General features: G+C 43.8%; 1 long non-coding RNA gene across 1 annotated transcript in view; it reads left to right on the top strand.

The window, feature by feature from the left end:
* The first annotated feature begins 288 nt into the window (after nt 1–288).
* The window catches only part of LOC137218212 (uncharacterized), a 169,539-nt gene continuing 146,913 nt past the window's right edge, over nt 289–22,914 (top strand). The window contains exon 1 of the long non-coding RNA XR_010940531.1: nt 289–328. This is a non-coding gene — a long non-coding RNA (uncharacterized lncRNA). The remainder of the gene's footprint in view (nt 329–22,914) is intronic.

Genomic DNA, 22,914 nt, shown 5'->3' with positions numbered 1-22,914 from the left:
TCATTGAGCAAGGAGTAGCTCTTGCTATTCCATATTTGGCTTAAGGAACTTTATCTGTGCTCATTTCAATGTCTGGTTTTATGCAGCACCCCAACTCACCTTTCCCCTTAAGCAAGCATAAGTTGGTTTTCTAATTTTGAGACCCTGTTCTGTTTTGGAATTCAGTTCCTGTGTAGCCAAGTTTACATTCCGTGTATTACTGATATCTTATGATGTTTCTTTTTCTGTGTGACTTATTTCAGTTAGAATCATCGTACCTGAATCCACTCATTATGCTGCTACGGGCCTGATGACATAGATTTCATTGTTGAGTGATAATGCATTGTACGTAAGTACCTCAAGTTCTCTATCCATTTTTCACTTTCTGTGATATTGAACTTGTACGGTAAATGAGGTTCTTGTAAACAGAGGCGTCCCAAACTTTGGGGTGGCTGTGTCTTTTTGATTTTAATTTCCCTAAGCTATAGGACCATAAGTGGAAGTGCCCTAGGCTCTGTTGCTTTGTTTTTTAGATGTTTCAGGAAACACCATACACTTCTCCCGAGTGTCTGTTGGCAATTTACATCCCGCCCATCAGCATAACAAGGCTCCCAGTTCTCCATGGCCTGTCCTGCTTTTCTGAATTTTACACTTTTTTCAGATGGCCCTTTTGACCGGGGGGAAGTGAGACTTCATTGTAGTGCAGATTTCCTTTGCAAGCTTGCTTGGTTGGCCAAAAAGGGCGTATGCGTTTTTTCCTGAATATATTCAGGAAAAAATGAATACGCCCTTTTTGGCCAAGTGCATCATTGTGGACGTTCTGCCTCTTTTCCTATGCTTTCAATGCAATTCCAGTCTACCTCCTGAAATCGGTTTCCTGCAATTCTGCCCCGCTTTCAAGTCCTCTTGGCAGCCTTACTTCAGTATATTTTTGGACGATAGCTGTCATTTATAAGTCTGCAGGTTTGTGAATTACAGTGCCCCTGAGCTCCTTTCTTCAACTCGCTTTCTTTTGAGCTGGCCGCAACACCGCAGGATGGCTTCAGGCCCTAATCTGGTTCCGGCACGGCACGCTGAGCCTTTGGTTAATTCCTCTTCCTTGTGGGAAATGAGAGTTAAATTTGCCCGTCCAGACACCTCCAGCTAGTCTCTCATTGGTTCTCGCTATTCCTGTTCATCTTCCGCAGAAATTGCAAACTGGGCCAAACAGGAGGTTAAAGGGACTGACTCTCCAAGTCGGGAGGGTGTTAGTAAAGCGTCTGGAATGTTGCACCCGAGTACCAGGGTACGAAAACTGAGACATATTTGAACACGTCTCCCGGTCACATGGTTGATCATACTCTAGGTTCCACATGCATGTTTTAGCTGAAGGAAGAATACCTTAAACCTGGGTAGTTGAAACCCGTGGAATGGGTACCATGCAATATGACTTCAAAGGGTCTTCATTTGCTCACCGAACCTCTCCAATCCTATCACTGCTGCGTTTATGCCCCTGTACACACGCTTGGTTCTCTTTCGGAGACATAGCAATCCATAGGTTTTAAGATACTTACTAGTCAGGTACATTCTTAGGCGTTTAATATGCGGTGTTGAGTCCATTTCGTTGAGCAAGGAGTAGCTCTTGTCTATTCCATATTTGGCTTAAGGAAATTTATCTGTGCTCATTTCAATCTCTGGTTTTATTCAGCACCCCAAATCACCTTTTCCCTTAAGCAAGAATAAGTTGGTTTTCTAAATTTGAGACCCTGTTCTGTTTTGGAATTCAGTTCCTGTGTAGCCAAGTTTACATTCCATGCATTAGTGATATCTTATGATGTTTCTTTTTCTGTGTGACTTATTTCAGTTAGAATCATCATACCTGAATCCACTCATTGTGCTGCTAAGGGCCTGATGACATAGATTTCATTGCTGAGTGATATTGCTTTGTAAGTAAATACCACAACTTCTTTATCCATTTTTCACTTTCTGCGATGTTGAACTTGTACTGTAAACGAGATTCTTGTAAACAGAGGCGTCCCAAACTTTGGGGTGGCTGTGTCTTTTTGATTTTAATTTCCCTAAGCTATAGGACCATAAGTGGAAGTGCCCTAGGCTCTGTTGCTTTGTTTTTTAGATGTTTCAGGAAACACCATACACTTCTCCCGAGTGTCTGTTGGCAATTTACATCCCGCCCATCAGCATAACAAGGCTCCCAGTTCTCCATGGCCTGTCCTGCCTTTCTGGATTTTTTACTTTTCTCAGATGGCCCTTTTGGACGGGGGGAAGTGAGACTTCATTGTAGTGCAGATTTCCTTTGCAAGCTTGCTTGGTTGGCCAAAAAGGGCATATGCGTTTTTTCCTGAATATATTCAGGAAAAAACGCATACGCCCTTTTTGGCCAAGTGCATCATTGTGGACGTTCTGCCTCTTTTCCTATGCTTTCAATGCAATTCCAGTCTACCTCCTGAAATCGGTTTCCTGCAATTCTGCCCCGCTTTCAAGTCCTCTTGGCAGCCTTACTTCGGTATATTTTTGGACGATAGCTGACATTTATAACTCTGCAGGTTTGTGAATTACAGTGCCCCTGAGCTCCTTTCTTCAACTCGCTTTCTTGTGACCTGGCCGCAACACCGCAGGATGGCTTCAGGCCCTAATCTGGATCCGGCACGGCATGCTGAGCCTTTGGTTAATTCCTCTTCCTTGTGGGAAATGAGAGTTAAATTTGCCCGTCCAGACACCTCCAGCTAGTCTCTCATTGGTTCTCGCTATTCCTGTTCATCTTCCGCAGAAATTGCAAACTGGGCCAAACAGGAGGTTAAAGGGACTGACTCTCCAAGTCGGGAGGGTGTTAGTAAAGCGTCTGGAATGTTGCACCCGAGTACCAGGGTACGAAAACTGAGACATATTTGAACACGTCTCCCGATCACATGGTTGATCATACTCTAGGTTCCACATGCATGTTTTACCTGAAGGAAGAATACCTTAAACCTGGGTAGTTGAAACCCGTGGAATGGGTACCATGCAATATGACTTCAAAGGGTCTTCATTTGCTCACCGAACCTCTCCAATCCTATCACTGCTGCGTTTATGTCCCTGTACACATGCTTGATTCTCTTTCGGAGACATAGCAATCCATAGGTTTTAAGATACTTACCAGTCAGGTACATTCTTAGGCGTTTAATATGGGGTGTTGAGTCCATTTCGTTGAGCAAGGAGTAGCTCTTGTCTATTCCATATTTGGCTTAAGGAACTTTATCTGTGCTCATTTCAATCTCTGGTTTTATGCAGCACCCCAACTCACCTTTACCCTTAAGCAACCATAAGTTGGTTTTCTAAATTTGAGACCCTGTTCTGTTCTGTAATTCAGTTCCTGTGTAGCCAAGTTTACATTCCGTGTATTACTGATATCTTATGATGTTTCTTTTTCTGTGTGACTTATTTCAGTTAGAATCATCATACCTGAATCCACTCATTGTGCTGCTAAGGGCCTGATGACATAGATTTCATTGCTGAGTGATATTGCTTTGTAAGTAAATACCACAACTTCTTTATCCATTTTTCACTTTCTGCGATGTTGAACTTGTACTGTAAACGAGGGTCTTGTAAACAGAGGCGTCCCAATGTTTGGGGTGGCTGTGTTTTTTGATTTTAATTTCCCTAAGCTATAGGACCATAAGTGGAAGTGCCCTAGGCTCTGTTGCTTTGTTTTTTAGATGTTTCAGGAAACACCATACACTTCTCCCGAGTGTCTGTTGGCAATTTACATCCCGCCCATCAGCATAACAAGGCTCCCAGTTCTCCATGGCCTGTCCTGCCTTTCTGGATTTTACACTTTTTTCAGATGGCCCTTTTGACCGGGGGGAAGTGAGACTTCATTGTAGTGCAGATTTCCTTTGCAAGCTTGCTTGGTTGGCCAAAAAGGGCGTATGCGTTTTTTCCTGAATATATTCAGGAAAAAATGCATACGCCCTTTTTGGCCAAGTGCATCATTGTGGACGTTCTGCCTCTTTTCCTATGCTTTCAATGCAATTCCAGTCTACCTCCTGAAATCGGTTTCCTGCAATTCTGCCCCGCTTTCAAGTCCTCTTGGCAGCCTTACTTCAGTATATTTTTGGACGATAGCTGTCATTTATAACTCTGCAGGTTTGTGAATTACAGTGCCCCTGAGCTCCTTTCTTCAACTCGCTTTCTTTTGAGCTGGCCGCAACACCGCAGGATGGCTTCAGGCCCTAATCTGGTTCCGGCACGGCACGCTGAGCCTTTGGTTAATTCCTCTTCCTTGTGGGAAATGAGAGTTAAATTTGCCCGTCCAGACACCTCCAGCTAGTCTCTCATTGGTTCTCGCTATTCCTGTTCATCTTTCGCAGAAATTGCAAACTGGGCCAAACAGGAGGTTAAAGGGACTGACTCTCCAAGTCGGGAGGGTGTTAGTAAAGCGTCTGGAATGTTGCACCCGAGTACCAGGGTACGAAAACTGAGACATATTTGAACACGTCTCCCGGTCACATGGTTGATCATACTCTAGGTTCCACATGCATGTTTTAGCTGAAGGAAGAATACCTTAAACCTGGGTAGTTGAAACCCGTGGAATGGGTACCATGCAATATGACTTCAAAGGGTCTTCATTTGCTCACCGAACCTCTCCAATCCTATCACTGCTGCGTTTATGCCCCTGTACACACGCTTGGTTCTCTTTCGGAGACATAGCAATCCATAGGTTTTAAGATACTTACTAGTCAGGTACATTCTTAGGCGTTTAATATGCGGTGTTGAGTCCATTTCGTTGAGCAAGGAGTAGCTCTTGTCTATTCCATATTTGGCTTAAGGAAATTTATCTGTGCTCATTTCAATCTCTGGTTTTATTCAGCACCCCAACTCACCTTTCCCCTTAAGCAAGAATAAGTTGGTTTTCTAAATTTGAGACCCTGTTCTGTTTTGGAATTCAGTTCCTGTGTAGCCAAGTTTACATTCCATGCATTAGTGATATCTTATGATGTTTCTTTTTCTGTGTGACTTATTTCAGTTAGAATCATCATACCTGAATCCACTCATTGTGCTGCTAAGGGCCTGATGACATAGATTTCATTGCTGAGTGATATTGCTTTGTAAGTAAATACCACAACTTCTTTATCCATTTTTCACTTTCTGCGATGTTGAACTTGTACTGTAAACGAGATTCTTGTAAACAGAGGCGTCCCAAACTTTGGGGTGGCTGTGTCTTTTTGATTTTAATTTCCCTAAGCTATAGGACCATAAGTGGAAGTGCCCTAGGCTCTGTTGCTTTGTTTTTTAGATGTTTCAGGAAACACCATACACTTCTCCCGAGTGTCTGTTGGCAATTTACATCCCGCCCATCAGCATAACAAGGCTCCCAGTTCTCCATGGCCTGTCCTGCCTTTCTGGATTTTTTACTTTTCTCAGATGGCCCTTTTGGACGGGGGGAAGTGAGACTTCATTGTAGTGCAGATTTCCTTTGCAAGCTTGCTTGGTTGGCCAAAAAGGGCGTATGCGTTTTTTCCTGAATATATTCAGGAAAAAACGCATACGCCCTTTTTGGCCAAGTGCATCATTGTGGACGTTCTGCCTCTTTTCCTATGCTTTCAATGCAATTCCAGTCTACCTCCTGAAATCGGTTTCCTTCAATTCTGCCCCGCTTTCAAGTCCTCTTGGCAGCCTTACTTCGGTATATTTTTGGACGATAGCTGACATTTATAACTCTGCAGGTTTGTGAATTACAGTGCCCCTGAGCTCCTTTCTTCAACTCGCTTTCTTGTGACCTGGCCGCAACACCGCAGGATGGCTTCAGGCCCTAATCTGGTTCCGGCACGGCATGCTGAGCCTTTGGTTAATTCCTCTTCCTTGTGGGAAATGAGAGTTAAATTTGCCCGTCCAGACACCTCCAGCTAGTCTCTCATTGGTTCTCGCTATTCCTGTTCATCTTCCGCAGAAATTGCAAACTGGGCCAAACAGGAGGTTAAAGGGACTGACTCTCCAAGTCGGGAGGGTGTTAGTAAAGCGTCTGGAATGTTGCACCCGAGTACCAGCGTACGAAAACTGAGACATATTTGAACACGTCTCCCGATCACATGGTTGATCATACTCTAGGTTCCACATGCATGTTTTAGCTGAAGGAAGAATACCTTAAACCTGGGTAGTTGAAACCCGTGGAATGGGTACCATGCAATATGACTTCAAAGGGTCTTCATTTGCTCACTGAACCTCTCCAATCCTATCACTGCTGCGTTTATGCCCCTGTACACATGCTTGATTCTCTTTCGGAGACATAGCAATCCATAGGTTTTAAGATACTTACTAGTCAGGTACATTCTTAGGCGTTTAATATGCGGTGTTGAGTCCATTTCGTTGAGCAAGGAGTAGATCTTGTCTATTCCATATTTGGCTTAAGGAACTTTATCTGTGCTCATTTCAATCTCTGGTTTTATGCAGCACCCCAACTCACCTTTCCCCTTAAGCAAGCATAAGTTCGTTTTCTAAATTTGAGACCCTGTTCTGTTCTGTAATTCAGTTCCTGTGTAGCCAAGTTTACATTCCGTGTATTACTGATATCTTATGATGTTTCTTTTTCTGTGTGACTTATTTCAGTTAGAATCGTCATACCTGAATCCACTCATTGTGCTGCTAAGGGCCTGATGACATAGATTTCATTGCTGAGTGATATTGCTTTGTAAGTAAATACCACAAATTCTTTATCCATTTTTCACTTTCTGCGATGTTGAACTTGTACGGTAAACGAGGTTCTTGTAAACAGAGGCGTCCCAAACTTTGGGGTGGCTGTGTCTTTTTGATTTTAATTTCCCTAAGCTATAGGACCATAAGTGGAAGTGCCCTAGGCTCTGTTGCTTTGTTTTTTAGATGTTTCAGGAAACACCATACACTTCTCCCGAGTGTCTGTTGGCAATTTACATCCCGCCCATCAGCATAACAAGGCTCCCAGTTCTCCATGGCCTGTCCTGCCTTTCTGGATTTTACACTTTTTTCAGATGGCCCTTTTGACCGGGGGGAAGTGAGACTTCATTGTAGTGCAGATTTCCTTTGCAAGCTTGCTTGGTTGGCCAAAAAGGGCGTATGCGTTTTTTCCTGAATATATTCAGGAAAAAACGCATACGCCCTTTTTGGCCAAGTGCATCATTGTGGACGTTCTGCCTCTTTTCCTATGCTTTCAATGCAATTCCAGTCTACCTCCTGAAATCGGTTTCCTGCAATTCTGCCCCGCTTTCAAGTCCTCTTGGCAGCCTTACTTCAGTATATTTTTGGACGATAGCTGTCATTTATAACTCTGCAGGTTTGTGAATTACAGTGCCCCTGAGCTCCTTTCTTCAACTCGCTTTCTTGTGACCTGGCCGCAACACCGCAGGATGGCTTCAGGCCCTAATCTTGTTCCGGCACGGCACGCTGAGCCTTTGGTTAATTCCTCTTCCTGGTGGGAAATGAGAGTTAAATTTGCCCGTCCAGACACCTCCAGCTAGTCTCTCATTGGTTCTCGCTATTCCTGTTCATCTTCCACAGAAATTGCAAACTGGGCCAAACAGGAGGTTAAAGGGACTGACTCTCCAAGTCGGGAGGGTGTTAGTAAAGCGTCTGGAATGTTGCACCCGAGTACCAGGGTACGAAAACTGAGACATATTTGAACACGTCTCCCGATCACATGGTTGATCATACTCTAGGTTCCACATGCATGTTTTAGCTGAAGGAAGAATCCCTGAAACCTGGAGAGTTGAGACCCGTGGAATGGGTACCATGCAATATGACTTCAAAGGGTCTTTGTTTGCTCACCGTACCTCTCCAATCCTATCACTGCTGCATTTATGCCCCTGGAAACACGCTTGATTCTCTTTTGGAGATACAGCAATCCATAGGTTTTAAGATACTTACAAGTCAGGTACATTCTTAGGCGCTTAATATGGGGTGTTGAGTCCATTTTGTTAAGCAAGGAGTAGCTCTTGTCTATTCCATATTTGGCTTAAGGAACTTTATCTGTGCTCATTTCAATCTCTGGTTTTATGCAGCACCCCAACTCACCTTTACCCTTAAGCAAGCATAAGTTGGTTTTCTAAATTTGAGACCCTGTTCTGTTCTGTAATTCAGTTCCTGTGTAGCCAAGTTTACATTCCGTGTATTACTGATATCTTATGATGTTTCTTTTTCTGTGTGACTTATTTCAGTTAGAATCGTCATACCTGAATCCACTCATTGTGCTGCTAAGGGCCTGATGACATAGATTTCATTGCTGAGTGATATTGCTTTGTAAGTAAATACCACAAATTCTTTATCCATTTTTCACTTTCTGCGATGTTGAACTTGTACGGTAAACGAGGTTCTTGTAAGCAGAGGCGTCCCAAACTTTGGGGTGGCTGTGTCTTTTTGATTTTAATTTCCCTAACCTATGGGACCATAAGTGGAAGTGCCCTAGGCTCTGTTGCTTTGTTTTTTAGATGTTTCAGGAAACACCATACACTTCTCCCGAGTGTCTGTTGGCAATTTACATCCCGCCCATCAGCATAACAAGGCTCCCAGTTCTCCATGGCCTGTCCTGCCTTTCTGGATTTTACACTTTTTTCAGATGGCCCTTTTGACCGGGGGGAAGTGAGACTTCATTGTAGTGCAGATTTCCTTTGCAAGTTTGCTTGGTTGGCCAAAAAGGGCGTATGCGTTTTTTCCTGAATATATTCAGGAAAAAACGCATACGCCCTTTTTGGCCAAGTGCATCATTGTGGACGTTCTGCCTCTTTTCCTATGATTTCAATGCAATTCCAGTCTACCTCCTGAAATCGGTTTCCTGCAATTCTGCCCCGCTTTCAAGTCCTCTTGGCAGCCTTACTTCAGTATATTTTTGGACGATAGCTGTCATTTATAACTCTGCAGGTTTGTGAATTACAGTGCCCCTGAGCTCCTTTCTTCAACTCGCTTTCTTGTGACCTGGCCGCAACACCGCAGGATGGCTTCAGGCCCTAATCTTGTTCCGGCACGGCACGCTGAGCCTTTGGTTAATTCCTCTTCCTGGTGGGAAATGAGAGTTAAATTTGCCCGTCCAGACACCTCCAGCTAGTCTCTCATTGGTTCTCGCTATTCCTGTTCATCTTCCGCAGAAATTGCAAACTGGGCCAAACAGGAGGTTAAAGGGACTGACTCTCCAAGTCGGGAGGGTGTTAGTAAAGCGTCTGGAATGTTGCACCCGAGTACCAGGGTACGAAAACTGAGACATATTTGAACACGTCTCCCGATCACATGGTTGATCATACTCTAGGTTCCACATGCATGTTTTAGCTGAAGGAAGAATCCCTGAAACCTGGAGAGTTGAGACCCGTGGAATGGGTACCATGCAATATGACTTCAAAGGGTCTTTGTTTGCTCACCGTACCTCTCCAATCCTATCACTGCTGCATTTATGCCCCTGGAAACACGCTTGATTCTCTTTTGGAGATACAGCAATCCATAGGTTTTAAGATACTTACAAGTCAGGTACATTCTTAGGCGCTTAATATGGGGTGTTGAGTCCATTTTGTTAAGCAAGGAGTAGCTCTTGTCTATTCCATATTTGGCTTAAGGAACTTTATCTGTGCTCATTTCAATCTCTGGTTTTATGCAGCACCCCAACTCACCTTTACCCTTAAGCAAGCATAAGTTGGTTTTCTAAATTTGAGACCCTGTTCTGTTCTGTAATTCAGTTCCTGTGTAGCCAAGTTTACATTCCGTGTATTACTGATATCTTATGATGTTTCTTTTTCTGTGTGACTTATTTCAGTTAGAATCGTCATACCTGAATCCACTCATTGTGCTGCTAAGGGCCTGATGACATAGATTTCATTGCTGAGTGATATTGCTTTGTAAGTAAATACCACAAATTCTTTATCCATTTTTCACTTTCTGCGATGTTGAACTTGTACGGTAAACGAGGTTCTTGTAAGCAGAGGCGTCCCAAACTTTGGGGTGGCTGTGTCTTTTTGATTTTAATTTCCCTAACCTATGGGACCATAAGTGGAAGTGCCCTAGGCTCTGTTGCTTTGTTTTTTAGATGTTTCAGGAAACACCATACACTTCTCCCGAGTGTCTGTTGGCAATTTACATCCCGCCCATCAGCATAACAAGGCTCCCAGTTCTCCATGGCCTGTCCTGCCTTTCTGGATTTTACACTTTTTTCAGATGGCCCTTTTGACCGGGGGGAAGTGAGACTTCATTGTAGTGCAGATTTCCTTTGCAAGTTTGCTTGGTTGGCCAAAAAGGGCGTATGCGTTTTTTCCTGAATATATTCAGGAAAAAACGCATACGCCCTTTTTGGCCAAGTGCATCATTGTGGACGTTCTGCCTCTTTTCCTATGATTTCAATGCAATTCCAGTCTACCTCCTGAAATCGGTTTCCTGCAATTCTGCCCCGCTTTCAAGTCCTCTTGGCAGCCTTACTTCAGTATATTTTTGGACGATAGCTGTCATTTATAACTCTGCAGGTTTGTGAATTACAGTGCCCCTGAGCTCCTTTCTTCAACTCGCTTTCTTGTGACCTGGCCGCAACACCGCAGGATGGCTTCAGGCCCTAATCTTGTTCCGGCACGGCACGCTGAGCCTTTGGTTAATTCCTCTTCCTGGTGGGAAATGAGAGTTAAATTTGCCCGTCCAGACACCTCCAGCTAGTCTCTCATTGGTTCTCGCTATTCCTGTTCATCTTCCGCAGAAATTGCAAACTGGGCCAAACAGGAGGTTAAAGGGACTGACTCTCCAAGTCAGGAGGGTGTTAGTAAAGCGTCTGGAATGTTGCACCCGAGTACCAGGGTACGAAAACTGAGACATATTTGAACACGTCTCCCGATCACATGGTTGATCATACTCTAGGTTCCACATGCATGTTTTAGCTGAAGGAAGAATCCCTGAAACCTGGAGAGTTGAGACCCGTGGAATGGGTACTATGCAATATGGCTTCAAAGGGTCTTTGTTTGCTCACCGAACCTCTCCAATCCTATCACTGCTGCATTTATGCCCCTGGAAACACGCTTGATTCTCTTTTGGAGATATAGCAATCCATAGGTTTTAAGATACTTACTAGTCAGGTACATTCTTAGGCGCTTAATATGGGGTGTTGAGTCCATTTCGTTGAGCAAGGAGTAGCTCTTGTCTATTCCATATTTGGCTTAAGGAACTTTATCTGTGCTCATTTCAATCTCTGGTTTTATGCAGCACCCCAACTCACCTTTACCCTTAAGCAAGCATAAGTTGGTTTTCTAAATTTGAGACCCTGTTCTGTTCTGTAATTCAGTTCCTGTGTAGCCAAGTTTACATTCCGTGTATTACTGATATCTTATGATGTTTCTTTTTCTGTGTGACTTATTTCAGTTAGAATCGTCATACCTGAATCCACTCATTGTGCTGCTAAGGGCCTGATGACATAGATTTCATTGCTGAGTGATATTGCTTTGTAAGTAAATACCACAAATTCTTTATCCATTTTTAACTTTCTGCGATGTTGAACTTGTACGGTAAACGAGGTTCTTGTAAACAGAGGCGTCCCAAACTTTGGGGTGGCTGTGTCTTTTTGATTTTAATTTCCCTAAGCTATAGGACCATAAGTGGAAGTTCCCTAGGCTCTGTTGCTTTGTTTTTTAGATGTTTCAGGAAACACCATACACTTCTCCCGAGTGTCTGTTGGCAATTTACATCCCGCCCATCAGCATAACAAGGCTCCCAGTTCTCCATGGCCTGTCCTGCCTTTCTGGATTTTACACTTTTTTCAGATGGCCCTTTTGACCGGGGGGAAGTGAGACTTCATTGTAGTGCAGATTTCCTTTGCAAGCTTGCTTGGTTGGCCAAAAAGGGCGTATGCGTTTTTTCCTGAATATATTCAGGAAAAAACGCATACGCCCTTTTTGGCCAAGTGCATCATTGTGGACGTTCTGCCTCTTTTCCTATGCTTTCAATGCAATTCCAGTCTACCTCCTGAAATCGGTTTCCTGCAATTCTGCCCCGCTTTCAAGTCCTCTTGGCAGCCTTACTTCAGTATATTTTTGGACGATAGCTGTCATTTATAACTCTGCAGGTTTGTGAATTACAGTGCCCCTGAGCTCCTTTCTTCAACTCGCTTTCTTGTGACCTGGCCGCAACACCGCAGGATGGCTTCAGGCCCTAATCTTGTTCCGGCACGGCACGCTGAGCCTTTGGTTAATTCCTCTTCCTGGTGGGAAATGAGAGTTAAATTTGCCCGTCCAGACACCTCCAGCTAGTCTCTCATTGGTTCTCGCTATTCCTGTTCATCTTCCGCAGAAATTGCAAACTGGGCCAAACAGGAGGTTAAAGGGACTGACTCTCCAAGTCAGGAGGGTGTTAGTAAAGCGTCTGGAATGTTGCACCCGAGTACCAGGGTACGAAAACTGAGACATATTTGAACACGTCTCCCGATCACATGGTTGATCATACTCTAGGTTCCACATGCATGTTTTAGCTGAAGGAAGAATCCCTGAAACCTGGAGAGTTGAGACCCGTGGAATGGGTACTATGCAATATGGCTTCAAAGGGTCTTTGTTTGCTCACCGAACCTCTCCAATCCTATCACTGCTGCATTTATGCCCCTGGAAACACGCTTGATTCTCTTTTGGAGATATAGCAATCCATAGGTTTTAAGATACTTACTAGTCAGGTACATTCTTAGGCGCTTAATATGGGGTGTTGAGTCCATTTCGTTGAGCAAGGAGTAGCTCTTGTCTATTCCATATTTGGCTTAAGGAACTTTATCTGTGCTCATTTCAATCTCTGGTTTTATGCAGCACCCCAACTCACCTTTACCCTTAAGCAAGCATAAGTTGGTTTTCTAAATTTGAGACCCTGTTCTGTTCTGTAATTCAGTTCCTGTGTAGCCAAGTTTACATTCCGTGTATTACTGATATCTTATGATGTTTCTTTTTCTGTGTGACTTATTTCAGTTAGAATCGTCATACCTGAATCCACTCATTGTGCTGCTAAGGGCCTGATGACATAGATTTCATTGCTGAGTGATATTGCTTTGTAAGTAAATACCACAAATTCTTTATCCATTTTTAACTTTCTGCGATGTTGAACTTGTACGGTAAACGAGGTTCTTGTAAACAGAGGCGTCCCAAACTTTGGGGTGGCTGTGTCTTTTTGATTTTAATTTCCCTAAGCTATAGGACCATAAGTGGAAGTGCCCTAGGCTCTGTTGCTTTGTTTTTTAGATGTTTCAGGAAACACCATACACTTCTCCCGAGTGTCTGTTGGCAATTTACATCCCGCCCATCAGCATAACAAGGCTCCCAGTTCTCCATGGCCTGTCCTGCCTTTCTGGATTTTACACTTTTTTCAGATGGCCCTTTTGACCGGGGGGAAGTGAGACTTCATTGTAGTGCAGATTTCCTTTGCAAGCTTGCTTGGTTGGCCAAAAAGGGCGTATGCGTTTTTTCCTGAATATATTCAGGAAAAAACGCATACGCCCTTTTTGGCCAAGTGCATCATTGTGGACGTTCTGCCTCTTTTCCTATGCTTTCAATGCAATTCCAGTCTACCTCCTGAAATCGGTTTCCTGCAATTCTGCCCCGCTTTCAAGTCCTCTTGGCAGCCTTACTTCAGTATATTTTTGGACGATAGCTGTCATTTATAACTCTGCAGGTTTGTGAATTACAGTGCCCCTGAGCTCCTTTCTTCAACTCGCTTTCTTGTGACCTGGCCGCAACACCGCAGGATGGCTTCAGGCCCTAATCTTGTTCCGGCACGGCACGCTGAGCCTTTGGTTAATTCCTCTTCCTGGTGGGAAATGAGAGTTAAATTTGCCCGTCCAGACACCTCCAGCTAGTCTCTCATTGGTTCTCGCTATTCCTGTTCATCTTCCGCAGAAATTGCAAACTGGGCCAAACAGGAGGTTAAAGGGACTGACTCTCCAAGTCGGGAGGGTGTTAGTAAAGCGTCTGGAATGTTGCACCCGAGTACCAGGGTACGAAAACTGAGACATATTTGAACACGTCTCCCGATCACATGGTTGATCATACTCTAGGTTCCACATGCATGTTTTAGCTGAAGGAAGAATCCCTGAAACCTGGAGAGTTGAGACCCGTGGAATGGGTACCATGCAATATGACTTCAAAGGGTCTTTGTTTGCTCACCGAACCTCTCCAATCCTATCACTGCTGCATTTATGCCCCTGGAAACACGCTTGATTCTCTTTTGGAGATACAGCAATCCATAGGTTTTAAGATACTTACAAGTCAGGTACATTCTTAGGCGCTTAATATGGGGTGTTGAGTCCATTTTGTTGAGCAAGGAGTAGCTCTTGTCTATTCCATATTTGGCTTAAGGAACTTTATCTGTGCTCATTTCAATCTCTGGTTTTATGCAGCACCCCAACTCACCTTTACCCTTAAGCAAGCATAAGTTGGTTTTCTAAATTTGAGACCCTGTTCTGTTCTGTAATTCAGTTCCTGTGTAGCCAAGTTTACATTCCGTGTATTACTGATATCTTATGATGTTTCTTTTTCTGTGTGACTTATTTCAGTTAGAATCGTCATACCTGAATCCACTCATTGTGCTGCTAAGGGCCTGATGACATAGATTTCATTGCTGAGTGATATTGCTTTGTAAGTAAATACCACAAATTCTTTATCCATTTTTCACTTTCTGCGATGTTGAACTTGTACGGTAAACGAGGTTCTTGTAAGCAGAGGCGTCCCAAACTTTGGGGTGGCTGTGTCTTTTTGATTTTAATTTCCCTAACCTATGGGACCATAAGTGGAAGTGCCCTAGGCTCTGTTGCTTTGTTTTTTAGATGTTTCAGGAAACACCATACACTTCTCCCGAGTGTCTGTTGGCAATTTACATCCTGCCCATCAGCATAACAAGGCTCCCAGTTCTCCATGTCCTGTCCTGCCTTTCTGGATTTTACACTTTTTTCAGATGGCCCTTTTGACTGGGGGGAAGTGAGACTTCATTGTAGTGCAGATTTCCTTTGCAAGCTTGCTTGGTTGGCCAAAAAGGGCGTATGCGTTTTTTCCTGAATATATTCAGGAAAAAACGCATACGCCCTTTTTGGCCAAGTGCATCATTGTGGACGTTCTGCCTCTTTTCCTATGCTTTCAATGCAATTCCAGTCTACCTCCTGAAATCGGTTTCCTGCAATTCTGCCCCGCTTTCAAGTCCTCTTGGCAGCCTTACTTCAGTATATTTTTGGACGATAGCTGTCATTTATAACTCTGCAGGTTTGTGAATTACAGTGCCCTTGAGCTCCTTTCTTCAACTTGCTTTCTTGTGACCTGGCCGCAACACCGCAGGATGGCTTCAGGCCCTAATCTTGTTCCGGCACGGCACGCTGAGCCTTTGGTTAATTCCTCTTCCTGGTTGGAAATGAGAGTTAAATTTGCCCGTCCAGACACCTCCAGCTAGTCTCTCATTGGTTCTCGCTATTCCTGTTCATCTTCCACAGAAATTGCAAACTGGGCCAAACAGGAGGTTAAAGGGACTGACTCTCCAAGTCAGGAGGGTGTTAGTAAAGCGTCTGGAATGTTGCACCCGAGTACCAGGGTATGAAAACTGAGACATATTTGAACACGTCTCCCGATCACATGGTTGATCATACTCTAGGTTCCACATGCATGTTTTAGCTGAAGGAAGAATCCCTGAAACCTGGAGAGTTGAGACCCGTGGAATGGGTACCATGCAGTATGACTTCAAAGGGTCTTTGTTTGCTCACCGAACCTCTCCAATCCTATCACTGCTGCATTTATGCCCCTGGAAACACGCTTGATTCTCTTTTGGAGATATAGCAATCCATAGGTTTTAAGATACTTACTAGTCAGGTACATTCTTAGGCGCTTAATATGGGGTGTTGAGTCCATTTCGTTGAGCAAGGAGTAGCTCTTGTCTATTCCATATTTGGCTTAAGGAACTTTATCTGTGCTCATTTCAATCTCTGGTTTTATGCAGCACCCCAACTCACCTTTACCCTTAAGCAAGCATAAGTTGGTTTTCTAAATTTGAGACCCTTTTCTGTTCTGTAATTCAGTTCCTGTGTAGCCAAGTTTACATTCCGTGTATTACTGATATCTTATGATGTTTCTTTTTCTGTGTGACTTATTTCAGTTAGAATCGTCATACCTGAATCCACTCATTGTGCTGCTAAGGGCCTGATGACATAGATTTCATTGCTGAGTGATATTGCTTTGTAAGTAAATACCACAAATTCTTTATCCATTTTTCACTTTCTGCGATGTTGAACTTGTACGGTAAACGAGGTTCTTGTAAGCAGAGGCGTCCCAAACTTTGGGGTGGCTGAGTCTTTTTGATTTTAATTTCCCTAACCTATGGGACCATAAGTGGAAGTGCCCTAGGCTCTGTTGCTTTGTTTTTTAGATGTTTCAGGAAACACCATACACTTCTCCCGAGTGTCTGTTGGCAATTTACATCCTGCCCATCAGCATAACAAGGCTCCCAGTTCTCCATGGCCTGTCCTGCCTTTCTGGATTTTACACTTTTTTCAGATGGCCCTTTTGACTGGGGGGAAGTGAGACTTCATTGTAGTGGAGATTTCCTTTGCAAGCTTGCTTGGTTGGCCAAAAAGGGCGTATGCGTTTTTTCCTGAATATATTCAGGAAAAAACACATATGCCCTTTTTGGCCAAGTGCATCATTGTGGACGTTCTGCCTCTTTTCCTATGCTTTCAATGCAATTCCAGTCTACCTCCTGAAATCGGTTTCCTGCAATTCTGCCCCGCTTTCAAGTCCTCTTGGCAGCCTTACTTCAGTATATTTTTGGACGATAGCTGTCATTTATAACTCTGCAGGTTTGTGAATTACAGTGCCCCTGAACTCCTTTCTTCAACTCGCTTTCTTGTGACCTGGCCGCAACACCGCAGAATGGCTTCAGGCCCTAATCTGGTTCCGGAACGGCACGCTGAGCCTTTGGTTAATTCCTCTTCCTGGTGGGAAATGAGAGTTAAATTTGCCCGTCCAGACACCTCCAGCTAGTCTCTCATTGGTTCTCGCTATTCCTGTTCATCTTCCGCAGAAATTGCAAACTGGGCCAAACAGGAGGTTAAAGGGACTGACTCTCCAAGTCGGGAGGGTGTTAGTAAAGCGTCTGGAATGTTGCACCCGAGTACCAGGGTACGAAAACTGAAACATATTTGAACACGTTTCCCGATCACATGGTTGATCATACTCTAGGTTCCACATGCATGTTTTAGCTGAAGGAAGAATCCCTGAAACCTGGAGAGTTGAGACCCTTGGAATGGGTACCATGCAATATGACTTCAAAGGGTCTTTGTTTGCTCACCGAACCTCTCCAATCCTATCACTGCTGCATTTATGCCCCTGGAAACATGCTTGATTCTCTTTTGGAGATATAGCAATCCATAGGTTTTAAGATACTTACTAGTCAGGTACATCCTTAGGCGCTTAATATGGGGTGTTGAGTCCATTTCGTTGAGCAAGGAGTAGCTCTTGTCTATTCCATATTTGGCTTAAGGAACTTTATCTGTGCTCATTTCAATCTCTGGTTTTATTCAGCACCCCAACTCACCTTTCCCCTTAAGCAAGCATAAGTTGGTTTTCTAAATTTGAGACCCTGTTCTGTTCTGTAATTCAGTTCCTTTGGAGCCAAGTTTACATTCCGTGTATTACTGATATCTTATGATGTTTCTTTTTCTGTGTGACTTATTTCAGTTAGAATCGTCATACCTGAATCCACTCATTGTGCTGCTAAGGGCCTGATGACATAGATTTCATTGCTGAGTGATATTGCTTTGTAAGTAAATACCACAACTTCTTTATCCATTTTTCACTTTCTGCGATGTTGAACTTGTACGGTAAACGAGGTTCTTGTAAGCAGAGGCGTCCCAAACTTTGGGGTGGCTGTGTCTTTTTGATTTTAATTTCCCTAAGCTATAGGACCATAAGTGGAAGTGCCCTAGGCTCTGTTGCTTTGTTTTTTAGATGTTTCAGGAAACACCATACACTTCTCCCGAGTGTCTGTTGGCAATTTACATCCCGCCCATCAGCATAACAAGGCTCCCAGTTCTCCATGGCCTGTCCTGCCTTTCTGGATTTTACACTTTTTTCAGATGGCCCTTTTGACCGGGGGGAAGTGAGACTTCATTGTAGTGCAGATTTCCTTTGCAAGCTTGCTTGGTTGGCCAAAAAGGGCGTATGCGTTTTTTCCTGAATATATTCAGGAAAAAACGCATACGCCCTTTTTGGCCAAGTGCATCATTGTGGACGTTCTGCCTCTTTTCCTATGCTTTCAATGCAATTCCAGTCTACCTCCTGAAATCGGTTTCCTGCAATTCTGCCCCGCTTTCAAGTCCTCTTGGCAGCCTTACTTCAGTATATTTTTGGACGATAGCTGTCATTTATAACTCTGCAGGTTTGTGAATTACAGTGCCCCTGAGCTCCTTTCTTCAACTCGCTTTCTTTTGAGCTGGCCGCAACACCGCAGGATGGCTTCAGGCCCTAATCTGGTTCCGGCACGGCACGCTGAGCCTTTGGTTAATTCCTCTTCCTGGTGGGAAATGAGGGTTAAATTTGCCCATCCAGACACCTCCAACTAGTCTCTCATTGGTTCTCGCTATTCCTGTTCATCTTCCGCAGAAATTGCAAACTGGGCCAAACAGGAGGTTAAAGGCGCTGACTCTCCAAGTCGGGAGGGTGTTAGTAAAGTGTCTGGAATGTTGCACCCGAGTACCAGGGTACGAAAACTGAGACATATTTGAACATGTCTCCCGATCACATGGTTGATCATACTCTAGGTTCCACATGCATGTTTTAGCTGAAGGAAGAATACCTTAAACCTGGGTAGTTGAAACCCGTGGAATGGGTACCATGCAATATGACTTCAAAGGGTCTTCATTTGCTCACCGAACCTCTCCAATCCTATCACTGCTGCGTTTATGCCCCTGTACACATGCTTGATTCTCTTTCGGAGACATAGCAATCCATAGGTTTTAAGATACTTACTAGTCAGGTACATTCTTAGGCATTTAATATGCGGTGTTGAGTCCATTTCGTTGAGCAAGGAGTAGCTCTTGTCTATTCCATATTTGGCTTAAGGAACTTTATCTGTGCTCATTTCAATCTCTGGTTTTATGCAGCACCCCAACTCACCTTTCCCCTTAAGCAAGCATAAGTTGGTTTTCTAAATTTGAGACCCTGTTCTGTTCTGTAATTCAGTTCCTGTGTAGCCAAGTTTACATTCCGTGTATTACTGATATCTTATGATGTTTCTTTTTCTGTGTGACTTATTTCAATTAGAATCATCATACCTGAATCCACTCATTGTGCTGCTAAGGGCCTGATGACATAGATTTCATTGCTGAGTGATATTGCTTTGTAAGTAAATACCACAACTTCTTTATCCATTTTTCACTTTCTGCGATGTTGAACTTGTACTGTAAACGAGGTTCTTGTAAACAGAGGCGTCCCAAACTTTGGGGTGGCTGTGTCTTTTTGATTTTAATTTCCCTAAGCTATAGGACCATAAGTGGAAGTGTCCTAGGCTCTGTTGCTTTGTTTTTTAGATGTTTCAGGAAACACCATACACTTCTCCCGAGTGTCTGTTGGCAATTTACATCCCGCCCATCAGCATAACAAGGCTCCCAGTTCTCCATGGCCTGTCCTGCCTTTCTGGATTTTACACTTTTTTCAGATGGCCCTTTTGACCGGGGGGAAGTGAGACTTCATTGTAGTGCAGATTTCCTTTGCAAGCTTGCTTGGTTGGCCAAAAAGGGCGTATGCGTTTTTTCCTGAATATATTCAGGAAAAAACGCATACGCCCTTTTTGGCCAAGTGCATCATTGTGGACGTTCTGCCTCTTTTCCTATGCTTTCAATGCAATTCCAGTCTACCTCCTGAAATCGGTTTCCTGCAATTCTGCCCCGCTTTCAAGTCCTCTTGGCAGCCTTACTTCAGTATATTTTTGGACGATAGCTGTCATTTATAACTCTGCAGGTTTGTGAATTACAGTGCCCCTGAGCTCCTTTCTTCAACTCGCTTTCTTTTGAGCTGGCCGCAACACCGCAGGATGGCTTCAGGCCCTAATCTGGTTCCGGCACGGCACGCTGAGCCTTTGGTTAATTCCTCTTCCTGGTGGGAAATGAGGGTTAAATTTGCCCGTCCAGACACCTCCAGCTAGTCTCTCATTGGTTCTCGCTATTCCTGTTCATCTTCCGCGGAAATTGCAAACTGGGCCAAACAGGAGGTTAAAGGCGCTGACTCTCCAAGTCGGGAGGGTGTTAGTAAAGCGTCTGGAATGTTGCACCCGAGTACCAGGGTACGAAAACTGAGACATATTTGAACACATCTCCCGATCACATGGTTGATCATACTCTAGGTTCCACATGCATGTTTTAGCTGAAGGAAGAATACCTTAAACCTGGGTAGTTGAAACCCGTGGAATGGGTACCATGTAATATGACTTCAGAGGGTCTTCATTTGCTCACCGAACCTCTCCAATCCTATCACTGCTGCGTTTATGCCCCTGTACACATGCTTGATTCTCTTTCGGAGACATAGCAATCCATAGGTTTTAAGATACTTACTAGTCAGGTACATTCTTAGGCGTTTAATATGCGGTGTTTAGTCCATTTCGTTGAGCAAGGGGTAGCTCTAGTCTATTTCATATTTGGCTTAAGGAACTTTATCTGTGCTCATTTCAATCTCTGGTTTTATGCAGCACCCCAACTCACCTTTCCCCTTAAGCAAGCATAAGTTGGTTTTCTGAATTTGAGACCCTGTTCTGTTTTGGAATTCAGTTCCTGTGTAGCCAAGTTTACATTCCGTGTATTAGTGATATCTTATGATATTTCTTTTTCTGTGTGACTTATTTCAATTAGAATCATCGTACCTGAATCCACTCATTGTGCTGCTAAGGGCTTGATGACATAGATTTCATTGCTGAGTGATATTGCTTTGTAAGTAAATACCACAACTTCTTTATCCATTTTTCACTTTCTGCGATGTTGAACTTGTACTGTAAACGAGGTTCTTGTAAACAGAGGCGTCCCAAACTTTGGGGTGGCTGTGTCTTTTTGATTTTAATTTCCCTAAGCTATAGGACCATAAGTGGAAGTGCCCTAGGCTCTGTTGCTTTGTTTTTTACATGTTTCAGGAAACACCATACACTTCTCCCGAGTGTCTGTTGGCAATTTACATCCCGCCCATCAGCATAACAAGGCTCCCAGTTCTCCATGGCCTGTCCTGCCTTTCTGGATTTTACACTTTTTTCAGATGGCCCTTTTGACCGGGGGGAAGTGAGACTTCATTGTAGTGCAGATTTCCTTTGCAAGCTTGCTTGGTTGGCCAAAAAGGGCGTATGCGTTTTTTCCTGAATATATTCAGGAAAAAACGCATACGCCCTTTTTGGCCAAGTGCATCATTGTGGACGTTCTGCCTCTTTTCCTATGCTTTCAATGCAATTCCAGTCTACCTCCTGAAATCGGTTTCCTGCAATTCTGCCCCGCTTTCAAGTCCTCTTCGCAGCCTCACTTCAGTATATTTTTGGACGATAGCTGTCATTTATAACTCTGCAGGTTTGTGAATTACAGTGCCCCTGAGCTCCTTTCTTCAACTCGCTTTCTTTTGAGCTGGCCGCAACACCGCAGGATGGCTTCAGGCCCTAATCTGGTTCCGGCACGGCACGCTGAGCCTTTGGTTAATTCCTCTTCCTGGTGGGAAATGAGAGTTAAATTTGCCCGTCCAGACACCTCCAGCTAGTCTCTCATTGGTTCTCGCTATTCCTGTTCATCTTCCGCAGAAATTGCAAACTGGGCCAAACAGGAGGTTAAAGGGACTGACTCTCCAAGTCGGGAGGGTGTTAGTAAAGCGTCTGGAATGTTGCACCCGAGTACCAGTGTACGAAAACTGAGACATATTTGAACACGTCTCCCGATCACATGGTTGATCATACTCTAGGTTCCACATGCATGTTTTAGCTGAAGGAAGAATACCTTAAACCTGGGTAGTTGAAACCCGTGGAATGGGTACCATGCAATATGACTTCAAAGGGTCTTCATTTGCTCACCGAACCTCTCCAATCCTATCACTGCTGCGTTTATGCCCCTGTACACATGCTTGATTCTCTTTCGGAGACATAGCAATCCATAGGTTTTAAGTTACTTACTAGTCAGGTACATTCTTAGGCGTTTAATATGCGGTGTTGAGTCCATTTCGTTGAGCAAGGAGTAGCTCTTGTCTATTCCATATTTGGCTTAAGGAACTTTATCTGTGCTGATTTCAATCTCTGGTTTTATGCAGCACCCCAACTCACCTTTCCCCTTAAGCAAGCATAAGTTGGTTTTCTAAATTTGAGACCCTGTTCTGTTCTGTAATTCAGTTCCTGTGTAGCCAAGTTTACATTCCGTGTATTACTGATATCTTATGATGTTTCTTTTTCTGTGTGACTTATTTCAATTAGAATCATCATACCTGAATCCACTCATTGTGCTGCTAAGGGCCTGATGACATAGATTTCATTGCTGAGTGATATTGCTTTGTAAGTAAATACCACAACTTCTTTATCCATTTTTCACTTTCTGCGATGTTGAACTTGTACGGTAAACGAGGTTCTTGTAAACAGAGGCGTCCCAAACTTTGGGGTGGCTGTGTCTTTTTGATTTTAATTTCCCTAAGCTATAGGACCATAAGTGGAAGTGTCCTAGGCTCTGTTGCTTTGTTTTTTAGATGTTTCAGGAAACACAATACACTTCTCCCGAGTGTCTGTTGGCAATTTACATCCCGCCCATCAGCATAACAAGGCTCCCAGTTCTCCATGGCCTGTCCTGCCTTTCTGGATTTTACACTTTTTTCAGATGGCCCTTTTGACCGGGGGGAAGTGAGACTTCATTGTAGTGCAGATTTCCTTTGCAAGCTTGCTTGGTTGGCCAAAAAGGGCGTATGCGTTTTTTCCTGAATATATTCAGGAAAAAACGCATACGCCCTTTTTGGCCAAGTGCATCATTGTGGA

The sequence above is a fragment of the Pseudorca crassidens genome, unplaced genomic scaffold (genome assembly GCF_039906515.1).
Source record: "Pseudorca crassidens isolate mPseCra1 unplaced genomic scaffold, mPseCra1.hap1 Scaffold_48, whole genome shotgun sequence".
NCBI lineage: Eukaryota > Metazoa > Chordata > Mammalia > Artiodactyla > Delphinidae > Pseudorca > Pseudorca crassidens.
The sequence above is the reverse complement of the archived record's forward strand: the minus strand, read 5'-3'. Positions and strand labels throughout refer to the sequence as shown.